Raw genomic sequence first — 9,117 nt, forward strand, 5'->3', positions numbered from 1 at the left:
GACAGCGCTGGGAGGGGCTTTGACCACACTGGCGCTTTGCAGCGCCGTAATTTGCAGCACTGGAGAGGGTGTGTTTTCATACCCTGCTGCAGCGCTGCAAATTTGTAAGTGTAGCCAAGCCCTAAAATGTCTTCTCCTTCTTCTGGACATGGGAATGAAATGTTTAGGGTTCACCTTTCAGACAAAAGAAAGAATACGAGCTGTTTTAGAAAAAAAAAAGCTCTACCCTGCATTCTTCATCTAAGATTGTAATCAAGCCCTTTCACATTAATCCCGAAGAAGAAAGTTTTTAAAGCATGGACTAAGGAGAGTAGACAGTATATATCCTGCAGATACACCATCCCATATAATCTAAAAATCACTTTCCAACCTGCCCAGTAGATTAATTACAACTGAGTACCAAATTTGCTCTCCTTTTTATAAAAGATGGTTTTATTCACTGATGTCTTCATTTTCTAATCTGGTTGATTAAGAGAATTTGGCTGATATAAGCATCATCAGAGCTGATTTCTCTTGTTACTGACTCAAAAGGCTATAGTATACAGCACAAATGATCCATTAGCACCCATTGTTCAAAGATCCAATGAATATCTGCTGCTTTATTGTGCACTAATATGTAGAGACCGTCTTCATACTGCTTTCCTCTGTCAATTTTCAATCTGTGGGCCCAGTTTGTTTTAGCTGTACTTGCAGAAGTACTTCTGAAGCAGACAACACAAAGAATTCAGCACATTCTTGAGTGCCAGTTAAGTTACTTTTATTGCTCCCAAGAAAATTTCATATGTGATTTAAACAATGCCCAAACCGGGGCTATATGTAAAGATGCCATTTTCTGTGGCTTTCATGATGTTGCAGTCATGCTTAAATAATGTAACTGGTCAGTTTTTCCATGATGTCAGTAACCATGTGCTCTTACCTCAGGGGACACACATAACAACTGCTGGTGGCTAGGCACAGTTTTCCTGTAAAGAGTCAAATATTTTGCACTCCTTATGCAAGAGATAACATTATTTATTTTCATTGGTTTGCAATAACCCTAGCCTTCCCAGGAGAAAAAAAGTCAGGCATGGAGGGTTTGGTAGGTTTGTATTAGTGCTATCAGTCTCTTGGTCTCCTTCATGATCATAAACATTTGCCAACAGCTATCTCAATGTTATCATTCTAAGCAGAAGGAGAAACTGTGATAACTCAGCTATCATTGTTCTGTATGCATGGACAAATGCTGATTCTTTAGTGGTAACCACTATAGTTTATCTTCTCCAAATATCAGATCTTCTTGTGCATACTCTTGTCAATGCAGGTTTATTACCTGCACTATATATTAAATTTCTTCATCCAGTCTCCTTTTAAAAGACTTAGACTGTGAATCCTCTGCAAAGATCCTAGCTTGACTACATTGGGCCAGATCCCCAGGTGGCATTAACTGACATAGCTCCGGTTCGCCCTTCAACATCAGTTCTGACACACCCACTGTAGTACAAGATGTTCAGAGTCTTGCTGGTCAGCATCTCAGAGCAGGATAAATCAGTAAGGCAGAGTCTGCTTGTACTGCACAGCAAGTTACTACCAAACTTGAGTAAAGTGTCATACTCTTGCCCATAAAGTATCTAGCATTCTTTACAATTTTTCAGGATGGGGGACAATAGTGTATGTAAATCAAATGCAGATCCAAATGCCAATATCCAGGGGCGGCTCTAGCGATTTCGCCGCCCCAAGCACGGCGGCATGCCACGGGGGGCGCTCTGCCGGTCGCTGGTCCCGCGGCTCCAGTGGACCTCCCGCAGACGTGTCTGTGGAGGGTCCGCTGGTCCCGCGGTTCCGGTGGACCTCCCGCAGACGTGTCTGCGAATGCTCCACCGAAGCTGCAGGACCAGCGGACCCTCCGCAGGCATGCCTGCGGGAGGTCTGCCGGAGCCACCTGCCACCCTCCCGGCGACCGGCATGCCGCCCCAAGCACGCGCTTGGCGTGCTGGGGTCTGGAGCCGGCCCTGCCAATATCAGACCTAGAGTTGTAGGTTCAAGGTGCTAAATGGTCAGGCCTGTCTTTAATGTAAAGAGAAAGTTATTAGAAACTCCTCTGAGTTTTAGGAGGAAAATGAAAATTAAGGTTTCCATTTTTGTCCTCTGTCTTTCTAGTGTCTTTGTAGATACCTATTTTGACGGGTTGTACCCCTTGGGGTGCAGTCTGGGAGCCATGGGAACCAGTGTGCCACCTAACCATTCCACTGGGTTGGCCCCTCTCACACTGCTCTGCTGGTGACTCAGCCAGCCTCTCCAGGCCCTGTTATCACCCAACATGACAGCATGTAGTGCCACACACCCAACTTAGTTACCTGAGTGCTTTTCCTAAGCCGCTCATAGATCAACAATGGAGCACCAGCCATTTTCCCAGCTCCCCCACCTTGCACCCCTGCTGGAGTATAAACACAGAATTATACTGTCTTGCACCACACAGGGATCTATACGATGCAAGTTCATTAATATAGATCGCTTCCCTCGCGATGTGGGAAAGATATGCACCAAGCCTTTGCTAGCCGAGCTGAGATTTTCACCAACACTTCACTCAAAAACACACTGGTTAAGATAAAACAAGTTTATTAAGAGTCATAGACTTTAAAGTCAGAAGGGACCATTATGATCATCTAGTCTGACCTCCTGCACGACGTCAGACTAGACAATCATAATGATCCCTTCTGACCTTAAAGTCTATAACTCTAAATAAACTTTTTTTAATCTTAACCAGTGTGTTTTTGAGTGAAGTATAATTAACTACAGCAAGATAGATTTTAAGTGATTATAAGTGATAACAAACAGATCAAAGTAGGTTACCTAAGAAGTTAAACAAAAACGCAAACTAAGCCTAATATACTAGATAGGATTTGAATCAGCAATCTCTCACCCTGACTGATGATACAAGCATACATAGGCTACAAATCTTTTTATCCTGGGACCAGCACTTCCCCCAGTTTAGTCTTTGTTCCTCAGATGTTTCCACGTTTTCTTGTTTGGAGAGTCATGTCATCACTCCCCACCTTATATAGTTTCTCCATATGGCAGAAACCCTTCATTTTAAGCCAAGTTCCCAGACCAGTTTGTGGAAAGATACAGGTGCCAAAATGGAGTTCAGTATCATGTGGTCTGGTCACATGCCCTTTCATGCTCCTGATGAGTTATGGCAGCCATTGCCCATAGGCTGTCTGAAGCTTCCTCAGGTGAAGACAATCCTTTTCCATGATCCATTGTCTTTGTTGATAAGCCATTAGCACTGTCTAGCATCTTCACTGTTGTACCTGAAAGGTTAGTTGTGGGTGTTTCCAACTTCACATCTTTCAGTAACACATACATAGCAAAACTTTGTAACTTCACATACCCTGATAGCACATATAATCCAATGAGCTATTAATGTTTAGCAGATTAAGACTTTTAGAATGATACCTCACAAGACATACTTTGTACAAAATATATAATTATATGATAGTGGTGAATATGGGGGTGTCAGGTGTCTCTTTGGGGCACAGAATGTCATACTAAAGTTAGAGATGTGAAGAAATGATAAAGTAAATTTCTTAAAACAAAACCAATTTAAAAATGAAATGAAAAATCAGTAAGAAAATGAATGGTTACTTTTGTCATTTAATATTTACTTGTAAGTCTAATGTCTTACAACCCTGACAGAAAAAATATTCTAGGATTTGAGCTGTCTCATTGATTTCAGTAGGCCTCTTCGTGTGATAAAGGGCAGTACTCATGGAAGGATTTGGGAGATCAGACTCTTTAAATAAATAAAAACAAAATAAATAATTGGAGATAGATATATCTCCTAGAACTAGAAGGGACCTTGAAAGGTCATTGAGTCTAGCCCCCTGCCTTCACTAGCAGGACCAAGTACTGATTTTTGCCCCAGATCCCTAAGTGGCCCCTTCAAGGATTGAACTCACAATCCTGGGTTTATCAGGCCACTGCTCAAACCACTGAGCTATCCCTCCCCCCCAACTTATTTTTAATTGACCATACTTATGGGTTATTCCATTTTTGCTTTAAATAATTTTTACCTTTTTATGTCTTCCCTGAAAAAAATATTCCTGGCCTATACATTTTATGTTTATTCCCTAACAGAAGTGTGCAGAGTATTCTTCAGTTTAAATTGCATGTCTATGGCTGTCAGTTCTTTTTTTGGGTGGGGTGGGGTGTATATATCTATATATAGAGATATAGATATATATTGGGATTTAGTTTGATATGCACCCATGTGTTGATTAGTGCAAGTGCTGGATATTACACAGGTTCTGAGGCATACAAAATCACATATTGGACAAACTCTAATTGCCAAAGTAAAGTTGCAAGTGCATCATTGTTTGAAGTTAGTGCACACAGATACGTTGAATGGAAACACCATCCAATCGGCATCCCACATTTCCAAGAAGATAACTACAATAAAGCCTGCTTAACACCCAAAATGAATGACTTAAATAAATGCATCAAATTATAGCTCCATCTTTCTTCTTGTAAGGCTGGATCTGGCTTGTTAACATTCCATTCCTCTTCTGACAGCTTCTTTTCCAAATGCTGGAGCTGCAATTTCTCTCTTTTTCTCTTAGTCTATACCTTTTCGTATAAAAACAAACAGAAACAAAGATCCTAATTATGAGCCACAATCATTATTTTCTGAAGAAGTTCCCAGTAATTAAATTTTAAAGAAAAATTTATTTAATGAGCATTTTACAGTTACATCCAAGCAATACATATTCAAGTAGATAGTGATTATGATGAAAAGCTCTAATTTAAATGACTTGATAAAAGCTCCTACTTCACTACTATGTTTTTAATAATTGTGTAATTACATAGAGAAGCATTCCTGTAAATATCACTTGTTTTTTTATAGAATGGAGGACATGAAGATGTGTTCTTTCCTGAGTAAATTTCTAATACTTTGAAAGGGTATCTTGTTATGTCAGCTGAAAAGTTAATATGTATGTTTTAATTACACAAATACAGACTAAAACACACAAAAATATAGTCTATGCAAAATACTTTAACAAAGCGTGAAGGTTGCACGTTTAAAGTCAGGAAAAAAAGAGTTAAGTTAGTGAGAGCAACTTGAGTCTGCCTCCTTATATGTATGTATTATTACAGCATGGTCTTTGGTTTCAACTAGAGCTGATCAGAGGATGACAAGTCTGTTTCACAGCAACTTTTCAAGGTTTCAGAATGTGTTTTCATTCCACACTGAGTAGAAAACAAAAACCTTGTGCAACCCACATGACCCAATAGGGCGATATCTCCTTAAGAAATCTATTGTAGGGTGGGTAGGAATAAGTTGTGTCTGGGTCATTGTTGCTCGGCAGATGCACAGTTAGCTGTTTACACTCAGAGCTTGTCTACACTGGCAATTTATAGTGCTGCAACTTGCTCGCTCAGGGGTGTGGAAAAACACACCCCTGAGCACAGCAAGTTTCAGCGCCGTAAAGCACCCATGTAAACAGTGCACCAGCACTGGGAGCCACGCTACCAGCGCTGGTAGCTACGCCTCTCGTGGAGGTGGCTCTGTCGTGACCACACAAGCCACTAGCATTGCCAGTGTAGACTACCCTCAGAAGTTTCTGGAATTGGGTGTGGTAATTTTGGGTATGCTCAATAGGTTCCTTGTTGCTGAACTCAGACTACATGAGGGCAAGCAGTCAGGGCAGCTGCTTTGCAAAAGGCCATGGGCAGTGTGTGGATTGGGAGAAGTAGAGCCACAGGAGCAGAAAGGCTGTTTTCCCTTAACCTGAAGCACTTTGCAGCAGGTTAATGATATTGTTAACCCTGCAACAGGGAAGCCCTGACAGTGTTAATTATAGATGGGAAATATTTTATTTTAATTGTGTATTTGAATGTTGTTTCACTTTAGACAAACTCTTTTCATTAAATTGTCTCAACTAGTATCATTTGCCAACTTTTCTCTTATTTGAATGTCATGATGGGGAAAGTCACTTATATTTTGTTTCAGGCTTCAGAGTAGTAGGTGTGTGTTTTTCTTGTAATAGGGTTTTTTATCTATATACTTAAACCAAGTGGTTGGTTAATTAGTTAGCTGAGTGATTTCAGCAGAGGAGGACTCAAGGTGGAGGTTTCTGCAAGCAGAGGAAAGAAGTTATTGTTGCAGTTCTCTTGATTCAGCAGACTGTAGAGATTTTGGTGATCAAGGATTGTAACTGAGACTCAGATGAACTCAACCAAAGTTTTTGGGAACTCTGAGTTTCATCTCACTGTGCTTCTGTGGGGACGGACCTGTTAGATTTAATTTGTCTTTACATATATGTATGTATAACTGTGAAGATAATGTATGGGGATTATAAAGTAATTATGCTGTAGAAATTAAGTTGTAGTTATTGTTATTTATGCTTCTTCATCATAAGATTTTTTAAAGTTGGTACTTCAGAATTAAGTTCATTCCTTTTGGACTTGATTGTGGGGAGGTTGACCCTGTGCAATCCTTGCTGAAAAGCCTCAGTGACTGAATTCTGGGTCTCCATGTGCTTTTCTATGGGAGTTGCTTTTAGGCACTAGGAGAAGGGCAGTGAAGTAAAGTAGCCCACCCAAAGTTTACATTTGCACAAAAACAGAGTTTGGTTGAGATGTTAATTTCCTAATCCAAACGCAAACCTTTCGAACTGGGTCAAAAGAGGTTTTATAGACAAGAGAGCATGAGGCTCCTGGCTCTGTCTGCTTCAGGGCAGAGTTTTTCATGCAAGGGTACTCTGATCTGGGAAAGCAGGTACTTGAACCTGGGTCTCCCACATGCCCGGTCACTGTCCTAGTCATGAAACATTTCAGTGCTGCCAAAACAGTTCTTGTTTTTTCCAGGTTCTATCAAACTACCTAAGGGGTTTCCTATCAATATTATGGAATGGTGTTACAGAGAGTGTGTCTTGCAAAGGAGGCATGAAACTGAGGTCTTGACCCATTGTGGTCACTGTTACAACCAGGCCCACTACCTCTCTGTATGGTCATCAGTCTGTTGCAAGTGAACCCACCTGCCTGCATGTCAAGTGGCCTGGGTAGAGTCTAATCACGGTTTCTAGACCTGGGTCTACAGGATATACACAGACACTTAGATCTCTGGTCTAATATCCTTGTTTGGGACATAGGACTCTGTAATCCAGCCACCCTAGACCCTGAAACCAGTGCCTGAGGCCTCCTGAGCCAGCTCACCCTCCTTCTCCCCCAGTTATGCTCACACAGAGCTCCACTGAGGCTGTGGTTGTTCTGGGCTTCTAGTTTAACCTCTTTGGGGGAAAATATGGCGGGAAGGCAAGGATCACAGACTTAGCCACACTCACGTCACTGTTAAAAGCACTAGAGCACAGCTCTTTGAAAAGTGACACACATTCCGAGAGACACCCTCCTGTAGCCTGATCTCACTCCTTCTGAGCGTCTGAGATTTGTCAGCATTTCAGGCTGGACAGAGTCCTTCCTGCCCTCTCTTTCCTGTGGCAATGATCAGCACACCAGCACTATGCCCCCACACTCATAGCAGCACCCTTCTCTTAATAGACTGGATGCAGCCAATGAAGTGGGCTGTAGCCCACAAAAGCTTATGCTCAAATAAATGTGTTACTCTCTAAGGTGCCACAAGTACTCCTGTTCTTTTTGAGAAAGTCTGAAGGTGAAAGATCCATCAAGAATTTATGATATATGATGCAGCTGCTGTTTTAATTACATTTTGGTCTCTGCCCTCATGATAGATAAATTTTGCAACATCTAACTCCTTACATGAGAAGCGAGGAAAATAGATTTTGATTATGAGGAAATGGAAGTTAGAGACAAACGTGCATTTGTAAAGCCTCCCATTTCCAGTGCCATATATTTTGCTGAACCCTTTCCTCATACATTTTAAGTTATCTTTACTCTCCTTTTCCCCAAGCTACTACTGTATCCTAATTTTTCTATTCTGTTTTTAATAAAACTACATGCACTATACCACAGTTCTGCGGCGAGCTGTACCTCACTCTCTTTTCGAGTATCTCTGAGTGCACTCACCCACATGTTCAGCTTCTTGCCCTGTCTAGGAACGGAATATCAGGATTATTCCACTGTTAGACGGGGACCAGGTACACTATCCCATGTTTGCCAGCCACTTGTTACCAGGCATGCCAATCTCAGGAATTTGCTTGATCCAATGCTGCGACCAATGATTTTGACCAACAGCCTTCTGCAAAACAAAGTTTATGTTTAGCAGATGGAACAAAGAATAGAGGATTTGAAAATGACAGCCTATGTGCATATGTAGTCCCAGCTAATCGGATGCCTCACTAGAAGGTAAATTACATAGGCTGTTCTCTTCAGTTACAAAAAGGAACTGAACCAACTCACAGTTTGTTAGATGTTCCGGTAAGCCACCCTGCTCCAAGTTGACAGCACGTCCTGCTGTTCTAGCCTGCTCACCTTCTGTCTTGTTTGAGTCTCTCTAAGTACAGGAGAGGTTCTGCTTCTGTAGAGGCAATCATTGCCAACGTTAGCTGGCGTTTTCTTTGGTAATTGATGTGAAGTCTCCCATTGACTCAATTCCCCTCCCCCAACCCCAGTGAGCAAGAGCACACAGAAGAGGTTATCAAAAAGAGATTGTCCCCATGGTGGCTGCTCCACTCTTTTGGGGTTGCACCAACTAGGTCTTCATAGATTGTAAAAAGTGATTGTAGTCACTGGCCTGATCGTATGTCTCCTCCATTGGGGAAGGTATGGATGTTGGCTGAGTAGGTGAGGTCCTTTCGTGCTTCTTTGCATTTCTAACACATTCTCAGGAAACAAGATGATAAATCACATTTTGGATACATATAAAAATATGCAACTAATACAGAGACACGTGTAGTCCTGTATTTTTACACAGTACCGATAGCTTATAATTTTTTACTTAATTTTCTTAAATATTCTTGCATATTTTTAGATCTTCACCACCAGCTAGCCTTCAAATCCAGAATTATGTAGTAAATACCTGAGACTTCATTAACAGCCAGAATATGGAAGCCCTTCTTCACACTGGAAAGCTTAAATATTCCTATTGATTTTATTGGGTTACTTGCATGAGTAAGTTCTCCAAGGTGAGTAAGAGCTCCACAATCTCACTCTCAGCATTTT

At 41.4% G+C, this 9,117-nt stretch overlaps 1 long non-coding RNA gene across 2 annotated transcripts; it reads right to left on the bottom strand.

Moving 5' to 3' along the window:
- Window positions 1-128: 128 nt before the first annotated feature.
- Window positions 129-8,473, bottom strand: LOC123373005. Of its 2 annotated transcripts, none has more exons than XR_006580514.1 (3): window positions 8,356-8,473; window positions 8,023-8,194; window positions 129-174 (listed from the first exon to the last, which is right to left on the bottom strand). It is a non-coding gene; the product is annotated as an uncharacterized LOC123373005 (long non-coding RNA). The 2 variants fall into 2 exon arrangements; XR_006580513.1 differs by lacking the exon at window positions 129-174 and adding an exon at window positions 4,511-4,605.
- Between the last annotated feature and the right edge of the window lie 644 nt (window positions 8,474-9,117).

Source organism: Mauremys mutica, chromosome 6 (assembly GCF_020497125.1).
Source record: "Mauremys mutica isolate MM-2020 ecotype Southern chromosome 6, ASM2049712v1, whole genome shotgun sequence".
Lineage (NCBI taxonomy): Eukaryota > Metazoa > Chordata > Testudines > Geoemydidae > Mauremys > Mauremys mutica.